Here is a 15,357-nt window from a genome sequence, read left to right on the forward strand (position 1 = left end):
AGCAAGTTGCAGATGATTGCAAACTAGGAGCAATTATAGAATCCCCCAAGACACTGACATCCTACTGGAAGGATTACCACAACAAATAACTGGTGCCAAAGCCATAGCTTAAAACTCAATACCAAGAAATGCATGACAGTACCCTTTGGGAAGTGAGACATTCTTGGAAATTACCTCATTGATAACACACCCTTAAGGGTAGAATCAGTAGACATGGATTTGGCTAGACATATAGATAATTACCTGGCTTTTGACCAGCATGTGTCTGAGGTAGCAAGGAAATCATTCTTTGATGCTCAATGTATGAGCAATGGTATGGCATCTGGGTACAAGGAAGTCATTATTCCACTGTATTCAGCCCTTATCAGACTCATCATTGAATGTAATGCCCCCTTCAGTATGTACTGGACCACCTGACCGGACACATGCAGCAACTGGAACATCCGCAAAGGTTCCTTACAAAAAGAATCAGACTCATCATTGAATGTAATGCCCCCTTCAGTATGCACCGGACCAACTGACCAGACACATGCAGCAACTGGAACATCCGCAAAGGTTCTTTACAAAAAGAATCAGACTCATCATTGAATGTAATGCCCCCTTCAGTATGTACTGGACCAGACACATGCAGCAACTGGAACATCCGCAAAGGTTCCTTACAAAATGAATCAGACTCATCATTGAATGTAATGCCCCCTTCAGTATGTACTGGACCAGACACATGCAGCAACTGGAACATCCGCAAAGGTTCCTTACAAAAAGAATCAGACTCATCGTTGAATGTAATGCCCCCTTCAGTATGTACCGGACCAGACACATGCAGCAACTGGAACATCCGCAAAGGTTCCTTACAAAAAGAATCAGACTCATCATTGAATGTAATGCCCCCTTCAGTATATACATGACCAGACACATGCAACAACTAGAACATCCACAGAGGCTCCTTAAAAATGAATGCAGAGCATAAATAGCCTTAAAGCTCTATTTCCATTCTCTGTTTTCTGCAGACTGTTGCAAAGTGATCTACCCCTGGTATATAAGGATTCCTTGGATCCTGCTTCTGTGGACCTTTTGCATAGCTGCAAAATGAATAGCCTAAGAATTACTTGATCCAGGGATTTAAACATTGTGTGTGATATAAACAGGACATGTAGGGACAAGTATATGTTCCTGAGAATTCCCCTTCTCTGGAACTGGCTTCCATCCATGTGAAGCAGAGCTGTTCCATACCCCTATTCAAGAGAAACCTGGACCAGTGGCTAGTAAATTGGAAATACACCCGAGGTCTAGCACCTACGACTCTACTGGACAGACAAAGCCTACAAATCTTGCCCTGACTTACATCCATCCATCCATCCTCAACCCCTTTTCCCATTTTGCACATGCAGTCGGGGTGTCGCTTCAGCAGTGACAATCATCTTGAGCCAAGGTTTACACCACCAATTGGCTAGTCCTGCCTTGCTAAGGCAAATAAACTTGTGGGATATAATTGGGATTCTTGGTTAGGCTTATAAATGCCCCAGTGGTCATTTCCTAGTATACACCTATGAACCTATAAACCTTTTCATGCAAAGGTCAAGTGAAGAAAGCAATTTATTTCACTTTACTAAAATATTTAACCTTGTTAGCCAGGCTCATCCCATCATGTGTGTGGCATTTTCCAGGTGAGATTTCAGGTAGTATTTATTGTGGTTTGTTCTATTTAAACAAAATTAAAAACAAATGTTACACTGGACACTGTACATGCATAATGACCAGCCACAGATGACCAGTGAAACTGACAAAGCTGCAGCTCACGCCTATGGAGGCAATACACCATAAAATGAGGAAAAGGACACTGCAGCCACGGTGACACTATTTTATTTGTTTTCATTTCATCAAACTACACATGCAGAGTGCATTCGAAAAATTGTATAATGTGGATACATCCTAACCCTGCTCACAGACTGCAGCAATAAGTTTTTTCTGTAGCATATGTCTGCCAAAAATGTATGAGATCCTATCCATGCATGCATGTCCCTACTAGGAGTGCCATTGCATTGAATTAAGGATGGATGCCTTGTACTCTTACAGGAATTAAATAAAGGATGCATGTCTGGTATTTGTACAGGCAGACATTAAAGGATTAATCAAAACCAAAGAAAAAACACAAAAACCTAATAAATCCAAAAGGCGTACACAGATTTGGAGTACAGAACAGCTTTAATCCTGGTAGCTCGGCATTTCGCCTTCAAGGAATATCAACGTATCAAATTCTAAAGCTTAAATATATTAAACAATTAAACAATTGTGTTTCAAAGTTTGTCTATATATCCCACCTTTAAAGTGACCAGTGCACATTATATATAAACACGTCCCTCAGTCATGGGAAAACGACTACATTTCCCATAGAACTTCAGCAGTGGCAAAATTGTAACAACAAAATTACACTAAATTCTGCAGCAACAACATCATCATCAAAAAAAAAAAATTCAACCAAATTTACATAAAAAATACAACAATACCTTCTCCTAATGTGTATATGTACTCATATGAAAAATAAGCACGCACACAAGCACACACACATACATATATATATATATATATATATATATATATATATATATATATATATAAATATATATATATATATATATATATATATATATATATATATATATATATATATATACGCACACACAGACACACACATACATATATATATATATATATATATATATATATATATACACACACACACACACACACACACACACACACACACACATATATATATATATATATATATATATATATATATATATATATATATATATATATATATACATATACATATTATCAATTAAATTTCTTCAAAAATTTAACAACACCTCCTGATTTAATCCATATGGGACCAAGGTTCCAAAATTAAAAATGAAAGTAGTCGCCAGCTGATTTAACTTATTAGCAAATAGAGTACCACCACCACAGTTGCCAGATGAGTTGCCAGATGATTGGGCTAATACACTAAAAAACAGGGAATCAAAATTTCCTGAATGGGCTTCAATGAAATGTTCTGCCACTGGACTGAATTCTATATTATCCCTTCTATTATTTTCCAAATGTTCCAAAATTCTAATCTTAACTTTTCTTTTGGTCTGACCTATATACCATCTAACCTCATCACACCCACATCCCAGAATGTATATAACATCACATGATTGACAAACCTTGCTTGAGAGACAAATCTATGCCCATTGATCATAGTATTAGATAAATTTCTGATTATATGGCACGCACTGCATCTCCCACAAGGAGAAGACCCTAATGAACTATTCTGGGTCCGACTAGAAATTGGTTAGTTCAACAATTTTTTTAGGTTTAAAAACCTACCAAAAGAAAATGTCACGTTGTGGAGATAAAGTGCTAAGTTTACCATCAGCTGTTATAATTGGCCATAACCACCTGTCTGAGTGAAAAAAGTTGATTCTGTTTTCATGCCTGTGGTGGTTACAATGTGAAAACAATAGTTTGTCTTGCTCCAAAAAAAGTCCGAGATGTAAAAAATGCCAGCTCTTCAAACAGAAATAACCCTCTGCTATGATTTTTGAAGCCTAGTGCTGTCATTTTAATACTCAGGTGTTGGAAGGTATGTACTGAATTGTCCTTAGATATGTTGCATTTGCCCTTGATCATAGGGCTTGTTGAAGTAATAGCCGAGACATAAATTCAGGTTCAGTGTTCTGCTATTTACTTCTGTTTTCCTTTCATATTTCAGCTTCAGTAACACAACATGACAAAAGGAAGTACTATAAAAGAAATACATTGACATAAACTGCCTTCTTTGCGAAGTGTGACAGCTTCTCATAACACCTCCCTTGTTTACAAGTTAAGACAGTTAAGCAATAGAATTCTTTTTAAAAGTCTAATTTGCAAATAATATGTACGTCCAGCTGATAACTGTCCGTCATTATTTTTCTAAATACCCAGTTAGTAAAACAAAAGGGGTACATGCCTATAATGGACTGTACATAATTTCTGGTAAAAAGCTGTTTTATTTCCAACCCTACCTCACCTTGCACTGATAGGCTTTGACCCTTTCGGACCTCTTGTGCCAGTATTAGCTATGCACCATTCTGCAGAAGGTGCTTTGGCAGGGTCGTGCATAGTTTCCCCAGTTACCTATAATGAATGTGCCACTTCAAAGTGAGCCCTCTATGAAGTATGTTGCTCTACAAATTTTTATCTTATGAAACTGGCATCTATTGCAATGCATTTTGCTATAAATCATGGTTTCATTAAAAAACAACTCTTTGGTTCTTAAACTTTCATACCACAGTTTCACATAATAAATATTCTTCTAATGTTTTAGAACATTCACATGTTGTCCAACATAGAGTTCTGAACGTTCTATATGCCTACCTTTGGTACACCTTTCATGTTTACAGATCTTAACTCTAGCTGAATTTGAGATTTCTCCCTTCCTGAACTAACATTCCTTAGCATAAGAGTAGAGGTAGCTCTATCAAACAGTAACTCTGCTGATTATAACAGATTGATGCAAAAGATGACTGCTCTGACATTCAGCACAGCCTTTTGCATATCTCCAGATTTCAAGACTCGCTCAATAACTGCTTTGATATGTCACAAATGTCCTCCCATAAACTTATATTTTTGGGTAATGGGGCCAGTTATCACATGTTTAATTCTTCTGTAAGTTTCTTGGATGCTTGTCCTGCATATTGGGGAACAATATGTTTTCAGCCACTTTTCCAAATAATTTCATGTAGAACTGCATTGTATCTGCAACTATTTGGCCTGATACAGACACAGACATTTTGCCAACAGTTAGACATTTACAGATACTCTTTCTATAGCAGACACATACCAGTGACCACTGACTTCTCAGGCTGTATTACTATTGTTACATCAAATGCCTTGTTTGTATTGGTATCTTGATATTCTGCACATACACTGCAGGATTTGCATAATTTATAAAGGTTATCATTAATCTTGGGCAAGTGAACGCTTCTTCCTTGAGAGTGTGTTTTTTGACTGTGTTGATGACCTTCATGAAGTTGCTTCTGAAAATCTTTAATTACTGAGTCAGCACTTCTTTGCCTTTAAATGTGATTCCTTCTTCCATGGCTTGTTCATCCCCAAAGGACCAAGAAGTACACAAATCTTTTGATAACCCCAGTGTAAATAGTGTGCGTGTTGTAACTTTAAGAAGCATTCCCAAGTGACGCACCTGCAGTATAAATACTGAGCACGTGCAGGCAGCAGTGCCATTTTGAGAGAACAACCAGAGTGTGGGCATGTATGAATGTGGCAATCTGTTTATATGTTTATTTAAATTTAAGTTACAGAGCCTCAATCCTGATGTGCTTGTATACAATAAAGCTGCTTGAACAGAACCCACAACTGTTCGTCTGTTTTATCCTGACCAGACGAGCGACGTGGTATCAGAACCAGGATGTCTAGAAAAGAAAAGAAAAATGTCCAGAAATGAACTACAGGTAACAAAAACTTGCAAAAATGATTTATCTTGTAAAAGAAATGCAATGAGACATTTACAAGGCACAAGATGTAATTGAACACGTGGCACAAAAACATATTATTAAGCAAACGAAAGGCATAAAACACATTAATAATTAAACAAAATGTTTGGAACCACAGTATCTGATAAAAGAATGATCAGGGAAGCTCATAATGGGTTCAGAATTCGATAGGGTTGTAAAATGAGCATATTTAAGGCAAAATGAGCATGTTTAAAGTAAAACAAATATGTTCAGAGTGAAACGAGCACAAGAAAGTGTATTGGGCATGAAATGAGATTAAATGAGCATGATGAATATGGCAAAATAAGCATAAATGAGCATAGAAAAGCAAGGTGACTGCATGTTTTTGAGTAAAATTACCATATTTTGGGCATGAGCTATAATTTCGCATTAACCAAAGCTATTCATAGGTTCATAGGTTGGTACTAGGCTATCAGCCCTAGGGCCTATACAAGCCTAGCCATAACAATTCCCTGGCTATTTCTTCCCACACTATTTACTTCCCTGGACCCCTGTCTAGCAGGGCGACTGATGTGATCCCCAGGGCGAATTTCATTTCTCCCATCCAATCATCAATGTTCCTTTTGAAGAGGGCCAAAGAGGTGCTCTGCTTGACATGTATAGGCAATGTATTCCAGAGTCTGGGGAGTCTCTTGGTCAGGAACCTATCCCTCCAGCATGTTTTGTTTATTGTGATGACAAGGTTTAGATCCCTGGAGCGTGTGGCTCTAAGGGATTGGGATTTCTTTAAGTGTAGCATTTCCAACAGCTCTGGGTTTGACACGGCCTTGTATGTTAAGCAGAGATCGCCTTGGAGTAGACGATATGCGACAGAGTATAGCTGGAGTTTTTTAAGGTGGTCAGCATAGGGCATCTGCTTTAGGCCTGTGATTCTTTTAGTGAGGTATTTCTTTCTTGAGAGGTACATACCAAATGGGGCATTGTATTCTATAATGGATCTAATGAGGGATGAGTACAGTGGGACAATGACCTCCTTTTTTCTGGATGAAAAGCCCTTAGTGATGAGGTGTGCCACATAGAAGGATTTCCTGACTGTTGTGCCGATGTGGTTATTGAAGGTGAGACCACTGTCCACCTGTGTCCCTAAGTCCCTTATCACACTTTTGGTGTTTAGTGTACTGCCACCTATGTGGTAATTCATGGGTACATGTTTTTTCCCAAAGGGGATAACTATACATTTCTTGGCATTGCGCTTGAGCCCATGGCTCTGGCACCAAGCATCTGTTTTTGTAAGGCCCTTTTGTAGAGTATCCACATCATTTGGGGATTCAATAATGGCTCCCAGTTTGCAGTCATCTGAGAACTTTGTTAGCCAGAGTCCCTTAGTGTTGGCCTGTACTTCAGAGAAGTAGATGCCAAACAAGAAAGGTACCAGGACTGAACCCTGAGGTTCTCCTCTTGTCACTTGTCTAGAGCTGGATTTGGAGTCGGCTACTTTTACACTGTGGGTTCTGTCAGTAAGCCAGTTGGCAACCCATCGAGTGACGTAGGGATTAATGCCCAGCTTAGTAAGTTTATCTATGATTCCAGAGTGGGGGATGGTGTCATAGGCCTTGGCAAGGTCCAAATAGGCTGTGTGGACTGCCTTACCCTTGTCCACGGCTCTGGATACTGATTCGAAGAAGTCAATCAGGTCCAAGAGACAAGATTGGCCCTTCACAAACCCAAACTGGGTGGGGTCCAGTGTTTGAAGGTTGCCAATGTCTTTGTTTATAAGTTCCATGATAATACATTCCATGGCCTTGCATATCAGGCTCATCAGACTGATGGGGCGGTAATTCCCGGGATCCAAGGTGGATCCCCCCTTGTGGAGTGTGATTACTGTAGCTGCATGCCAGTCAGTGGGCACGAAGCCTGAGGTGAGGGTATGATTAAACATGACACTTAGGTGAGGTGCCAGTTCATTTTGTAGTTCATGTAGTACACAGCCCGGGATGTCATCTGGTCCCATGGATGCTGTATTCTTAGCTTTGGAGAGTGCATTTTTTACCTGTGTGGCCGTTATTACCGGAATTTGGCAATCTTTCGGTATTGAGATGGGCCATTTAGGGGGTGAGAGGAGGGTGAAGTTGGCACTGAATCGATCTGCCAGGATATTGACAATATCCTTGGGATATTCAAAACATACCTAAAGTTATTCATAGTATCACAGAGTGTGCAAGATGTGTGCAGTGTGTGCTTTATCACAGTGCATATATTTCAAAGAGATCATGTGTGTAAAGTGCAACTATTTCACAAAGTGCAGTCAAAATACTCGATTTCAAAAAATTTATTGTGCTGTGTACAGTTATTCTCAGAGTGCTGCCATTTTGAAGTGTTTCTTTTACTGTACAGTTATTGCAAAGCACAACCATTTTGAAACGTTTACTGTGTGCTGTATACAGTTCATTTGCATGTGCAATCAGTTTGAAGTATTTCTTACAATGATAAGGAGTGGTTTCATAACATACAGTGATTTCAAGAGTGTTTTTGTGCTATGGAGATTTATTTTGCAAAGTACAAGTATTTCAGAGGCTTATTGTGCTATTGCGCATAGTTACAAGTCTTGGCATAAATTTCTGCCATATATATATATATATATATATATATATATATATATATATATATATATATATATATATATATATATATATATATATATATATATATATATATATATAGTATATATATATATATATATATATATATATATATGTATACACACACACACACACACACACACACACACACACACACACACACACACACACACACACACACACACACACACACATGTGCATGCATGTTTGTGCATAAACTCAAGAGCCTTCAGTGGTGTGTGTTGATATGGCAGAGGCATTTCACAGACCCAGTCCACTTGCAGAAAGTTGGAGAGTATTCGAGCAGGAATATGACATTTTTATACAAGCAGCTTTTTCAGATAAAGATGCATGTACAAGGGTGTTCATTTTACTTAACTTAGGAGGGTCTGAAGCTATTGAAAGGGTGCGTTCATTTGTGCATGCACCAGCAGTATATAGTGGAGAGAAAACTGTCAAATTATTGTACTGGCTGAATCAAAAGAGGATCCTGAGTGTCTGAAGTGTAAATTCAGAGAAATGTGCAACCCCAGACAAATGTTACATTAGAGAGGCATTTATTTTACACAAGAGACCAAAAGTCAGGAGAAACTTTTGCAGCTTATATCACTGACCTAAGAAATAAAGCTAAAATATGCAGATTTGGTGACTTGAAAGATGAGTTAATAAAGGACAGGCTTGTGTGTGATGCCAATAGTGCTGCAGTGAGAAAGATTTTGCTTTGTGACAGCGATTTAATGTTGAGCAAGGCAATAGAGATTTGTCAAATCCATGAGCTCACAGAAAGACACACAAAATATGTTTGCAAGTGAAAAAAGCATGGTTTCAATGAGTCCTAGAGCAAATGTATATAGTATGCAACATCTGGCTAGTAGAAACAGGCCTAAGCACATGGCAACTCCAGCAGGTTCTTCTGGAAAGACAAGCGATTTTCTAGCAAGTTCCAAGACTAAGCTCAGTAAAATGGACATGCTCAGTGCAGTGTAAGGGTGAGTCAGTAAAACCTAAGTCAAGTTTTATTGTTAACTGTCACAATTGTGGTGCCAATCATGAGTCTAAAAGAGTAAAGTGCTTAGCATTTGGTCAGCAATGTCACAAGTGTAAAAAAATGGAATAATTTTCAAACGTTTTGCAAATCAAGCAAGCCTCATTCTGTTGTAAAGAAAGGTCACTCAAAAAGCAAGTTGATCATATAGACAGCTGCAATCCTACTTTCTATGTAGATGGTGCATCAGTAGCTGGTGAAAAGGTTGATGCAGTAGATTTGTTGGCAAAAAACAAAGTGTTTTGTACTATTCTGATTAATGGTAAGCCCACAGAGCTCAAAGTAGACACTGGTTGAAACTCTAGTGTTATGTCAGCAGAAACATTTGCTAAGGTGAGAACTGGTGAGCAACTTAATCAACTGTGCGAAACTTGTTACTTATGGAGGTGAAGAAATTCAGACTGAAGGTTCAATAATACTTTCATGCTTTTTGGCTGAGAACAGGTACTGCTTGCAATTTTACATATTTCGAAGACCTGTGCAATCATTGTTAGTTTTCAGAGACAGTTTGACGATGAAACTACTTTCTTTTATTTATTTAACATTTGTTAACTGGGAAAGTCCAACATGGAACAAAGACAACTTTCAGCGGAGGCCCGGGCAGAAACACTCCAGACACATGTCTTTGTACTGTGGGAGGAAAGCAGAGCACCCAGAGGAAACCCACACGAATGCAGGGAGGGCATGCAGACTCCACACAGAAGGCACACCAGCTGAGACTCGAACCAGTGAACCTCTTGCTATGAGCCAGCAATGTTACCGCTGCACCACTGCACTGTTTTACAAAAGAAGTCCATCATGTTCATAGGTTCATAGGTTCAAAGGTAGATACTATGCTATTGGCCCTAGGGCCTATATAAGCCTAGCCAAATGGTACCCTGGCTTTTGCCACCCAAGAAAATTATTTTCCTGTGCCCCTGTCAAGCAGAGCCACAGAAGTGATCCCCGGGGTGAATTTCCTATCTCCCATCTAATCATCAAGATTTTTCTTGAAGAGTGCTAATGAGGAGCTTTGTTTGATATAGATAGGTAGTTTGTTCCAGAGTATGGGAAGTCTCTGAGACAGGAATTTATCCCTCCAGCATGTTCTGTTTATTGTGGTGACAAGGTTTAGGTCCCTACAGCGTGTAGCTCAGAGGGATTGGGATTTCTTTACGTGGAGCATGTCCATCAGCTCTGGGTTTAACATAGCTTTGTATGTTAGGCAGAGATCGCCTCTGAGTAGGCGATATGCGACAGAGTAAAGCTGGAGTTTTTTGAGACGGTCTGCATAGGGCATCTGTTTGAGGCCAGTAATCCTCTTTGTGAGGTATTTCTGTGGCCTTTCCAGTTGTTGTAGATGTTTTGTGAGGTACATACCAAAAGGGGCATTGTACTCTATAATGGGTCCAATGAGTGATGAGTAGAGGGGAACAATGACCTAATTTTCCTGGATGAGAAACCTTTTGTGATGAGGTGTGCCACATAGAAGGATTTCCTGACTACTGTGGCAATGTGATTATCAAAGGAGAGACTACTGTCCACCTGTGTCCCAAGGTCTCTTATCACACTTTGGATGTTAAGTAGACTACTATGTGGTAGTTCATGGGTACAGAGTTTTTACCAAAAGGGATGACAATGCACTTTTTGGCATTGAGCTTGAGGCCATGGCTTTGACACCAGTCCACATCGTTAGGAGATTTGATTATGGCTCCTAGTTTGCAGTCATCTGTGAAGTTTGTTAGCCTGTACTTCAGAGAAGTAGATACCAAACAGGAGAGGACCTAGGACTGAACCCTGTGATACTCCACTTGTCACTGGCCGGAAGTTGGATTTAGAGTCTGCTACTTTCACAGTGTGGGTTCGGTCAGTGAGCCAGATGGCAACCCATCTTGTGACATAGAGATTTATACCTAGTTTAGTGAGTTTGTCTATAATTCCAGAGTGGGGGATAGTGTCGAAAACCTTGACAAGATCTAGATAGGTTGTGTGTACCACCTTACCCTCATCTACAGCTTTGGTGACCACTTCAAAGAAGTCTATCAGGTTTAGGAGACATGATCTGCCTTTTACAAACCTGAACTGGGTAGGGTCCAGAGTTTGGAGATTACCAATGTCTTTGTTTATAAGTTCCATGATGATTAGCCTTGCAGACCAGGCTCATCAGGCTAATGGGGTGGTAGTTCCCGGGGTCCGTTGTGGCTCCCCCTTTGTGGAGTGGGATAACCATTGCTGTGTGCCATTCAGTGGGCAGAAAGCCTAAGGTGAGGCTATGATTGAACATGGTACTTAGGTGGGGTGCCAGTTCGTTCTGTAGTTCATGTAGAATGCAGCCTGGGATGTTGTTAGGTCCCATGGATGCTGTGATCTTGGCTTTGGAGAGTGTGTTTTTTACCTGTGCAGCCATGATTACAGGTACTTTGCATTCTTCTGGTATAGAGATGGGCCCTTTAGGGGATGAGAGAGGGGTAAAGTTAGTACTGAACCTATCTGCCAGGATGTTGGCAATATCAGTTGGTTCTGTATATTTAGTGCCATTGTGCTGTAACTCAGAGCAGATCTGAGTGTTGCCATTGAGATTCTTGACATAGCTATAGAATGTTTTGTGGTTGTCTTTAGAATCAGTGGCGATTTTGTTTTTGTAACTAGCTTTGGAGGATTTTATGAGGGATCTCAGCTTCTTACTGAGGCTGACCATGGAGTTCCTTCAATCATGGGATTTTACTCTTTTTTGCAACAGATTCTTTCTTCTGTTGTAGAGTTTGTTTATAGCAGGGGACCACCAGATTGGCTTCCTTTTTTTGGAGGATAGCATTTTGGTTCTGTTAGGGATTGCACGACCCATGCACTCATATAAGTGCTTATAAAGTGAAATTGTATAGGATTCAGCAGTTGTATCTCTATTGTCCATCAGCATGGGTGTCGTGAAGTTTTCCACTTCTGTCTTAAGAAATTTTTTACGGTGGTTTCTCTAATAGGGGGTGGGGCTGGGATGTGGCTGTCTAGGGTGATTTGCTTGTGGTCGGATCTGACCAACAAGGAATTGACCTCTAGTTTGGAACACCGGTTGCCCATATTGGTAATGACCAGGTCTAGGATATTGCTGCCCCTGGTGGGGGTGTGGATAAGTTGATCCAAGGCATTGGAATTTATGAATTCCAGAAAACGTTGAGCACAAGAGTTGGGACATGAGTAGTTTTCCCAGTTAATGGTGGAGTAGTTGAAATCGTCCATTATTAGGGTGTTAGGATGTACCCTAATATTTTCCAGTGTATCAAGAAATGAGGAATGGGAATCCTGGGGCATGGTGGGGGATCTGTAGCGAGCTACAATTTTCATTGTGGTCTTGCCCAGAGTTAGTCACACTTGGATAATCTCAGATGCATTATGCTGAGAAACTAGCCTGGAGGTGTGGATGTCCTTAATGAATATGGACATGCCTCCACCTTTAGTGCTTCGGTTCAAGTTAGGTGGCCGAAAGGTGTGGTATGAATTATAGCCTGGTAATGCAGGGGTGCTCTCTGGAGCCTTGAAACAGGTCTCTGTCATTGCACAGATGTCGATGTTCTCCATTTTAAGGAGTGAGTGCATTTTGAGGCTTAGACTTCTAGAATTGAGTAGCATTGCCCTCAGATTTTGCTTGCTTGTACCTGTTACAGTGGTGAATTTGTCATTTGAATCTTGCCTAAAAAAGGCACTATAGGGGTGGCAAGAGCCTTAGCCAGTATCCCGAATCCCAAGGGCGACAGGTGCAGGCCATCTCTGGCAAATCATTGTGGTTTGTAAATCCTGTCATCCCAAGCAGACAGATACTGGATTCCCTTAGAATGACACCAGAAGCTTAGCCAATTGTTGAAGTCAATCATTTTGTCCTTGTACTGTGGTATCATTCTGGGTGATGGCAGGATGCTACTCAGGGCTACTAAGCACATGTCTTAGCTCCAATTTTACTGATACCATTTTTTCAGAGTATACTGATACTTTCGACAAGTTAGGCAAACTTCCAGTCGTGTACTCGATGAAAACAGACACAGAAGTCAGTCAAGTGGTAACACCAGCAAAGACAGTTCCAATAGTTATGCAGAATAAAGTCAAGGTACAACTAGATAAAATGGTGTAGCAAGGTGTGATTTGTCCAGTCACAGAACCAACCATGTGGGTGTCCTCCAAGGTAGCTGCTCATAAGAAGATTTCGGATGAAATCAGAATATGCATTGAGCCAAGAGACTTGACTAGAGCATTAAAGAGACCCCATCATCCTATGCATACAGTAGAAGAGGTACATGCCCTGATGCCAAATGCCACTGTGTTTTCTGTTTTGGATGCAAAGAGTTAATTTTGGCAAGTGATGCTTGATCACAAATCTTCACTACTGACTACATTCAGTACCCCATTTGGCAGATACAGATTTCTTAGGATGCCTTTTGGTATAAATTCTGCAAGTGAAGTCTTTCAGTGTGCAATGGAGTGAATTTTTTCGGGTTATCCCTGTGCCATAATTGTTGATGATTTATTGGTCAGAGGCAATGGTAAAGCAGAACATGACCAAAACCACAAAAAAGTTCTGGGCAGAGCATGTGAAGTGAACCTGAAGCTTGAAGGTGAATGAGTTTAAGTACTTGGGATCAACAGTTCAGAGTAATGGTGAGTGTGGAAGAGAGGTGAAGAAGAGAGTGCATGCAGGATGGAGTGGGTGGAGAAGAGTGTCAGGAGTGATTTGTGACAGACGAGTACCAGTAAGAGTGAAAGGGAAGGTCTACAAGAGGGTAGTGAGACCAGCTATGATATACGGGTTGAAGACAGTGGCCTTGACAGCCGAGGGCCCAAGTAAGCCTAGCCAACAATGTTCCCTGGTTTACGGCACCCAAGAAAGTCATTTTCCTATGCCCCTGTCGAGCAGAACCACATACATGATCCCCGGGGTGTATTTCCTATTTCCCATCCACTCATCAAGATTTTTCTTGAAGAGTGCTAATGAGGAACTTTGCTTGACATAGATGGGTAGCTTGTTGCAGAGTATGGGAAGTCTCTGGGACAGGAATCTACCCTCCAGCATGTCCTGTTTATTGTGGTGACAAGGTTTAGGTCTCTAGAGTGTGTAGCTCGGAGGGATTGGGATTTCTTTAGGTGTAGCATGTCCAACAGCTCTGGGTTTGACATAGCTTTATAAGTTAAGCAGAGGTTATCTCAGAGTAGATGATATGCTACGGAGTAAAGCTGGAGTTTTTTGAGACAGTCAGTGTAGGACATCTGTTTGAGGCCAGTAATCCTCTTTGTGAGGTATTTCTGTGGCCTTTCCTGCTGCTGCTGATGTCTTGTGAGGTACATTCCAAAAGGGGTGTTGTACTCTATAATGGGTCTAATGAGTGTCGAGTAGAGGGGAACAATGAGCTCTTTTTTCCTGGATGAGAACCCTTTTGTGATGAGGTGTGCCACATAGAAGGATTTCCTGACTACTGTGGTGATGTGATTATCAAAGGAGAGACTACTGTCCACCTGGGTACCATGCTCTCTTATCACACATTCTACCTATGTGGTAGTTCATGGGTACAGAGTTTTTACTAAAGGGGATGACAATGCACTTTTTGGCATTGAGCTTGAGGCCATGGCTCTGACACCAGGCATCTGTCTCAGAGAGGCCCTTCTGTAGGATGTTCACATCATTTGGGGATTTGACTATGGCTCCTAGTTTGCAGTCATCTGCAAGCTTTGTTAGCCAAAGGCCTTCTGTGTTAGCCTGTACTTCAGAGAAGTAGATACCAAACAGGAGAGGTCCCAGGGCTGAACCCTGTGGTACTCCACTTGTCACTGGTTTGAAGTTAGAGTTGGAGTCTGCAACCTTTACAGTGTGGATTCTGTCAGTGAGCCAGTTGGCAACCCATCTTGTGACGTAGGGATTTATACCTAATTTAGTGAATTTAGCTATAATTCCAGAATGGGGGATAGTGTCAAAACCCTTGGCGAGGTCAAGATAGGCTGTGTGAACCACCTTACCCTCGTCTACGGCTTTGGTGACTGCCTCAAAGACATCGATCAGGTTCAAGAGGCATGATCTGCCTTTCACAAACCTGTACTGGGTGGGGTCCAGCTTTTGGACATTACCGATGTCTTTGTTTATGAGTTCCATGATGATACGTTCCATGGCCTTACAGGCTCATCAGGCTAATAGGGTGATAGTTCCCGGGATCAGTGG

This window comes from Protopterus annectens, chromosome 1.part1 (genome assembly GCF_019279795.1).
Source record: "Protopterus annectens isolate FY-2018-M chromosome 1.part1, PAN1.0, whole genome shotgun sequence".
In the NCBI taxonomy this organism is placed as follows: domain Eukaryota; kingdom Metazoa; phylum Chordata; order Ceratodontiformes; family Protopteridae; genus Protopterus; species Protopterus annectens.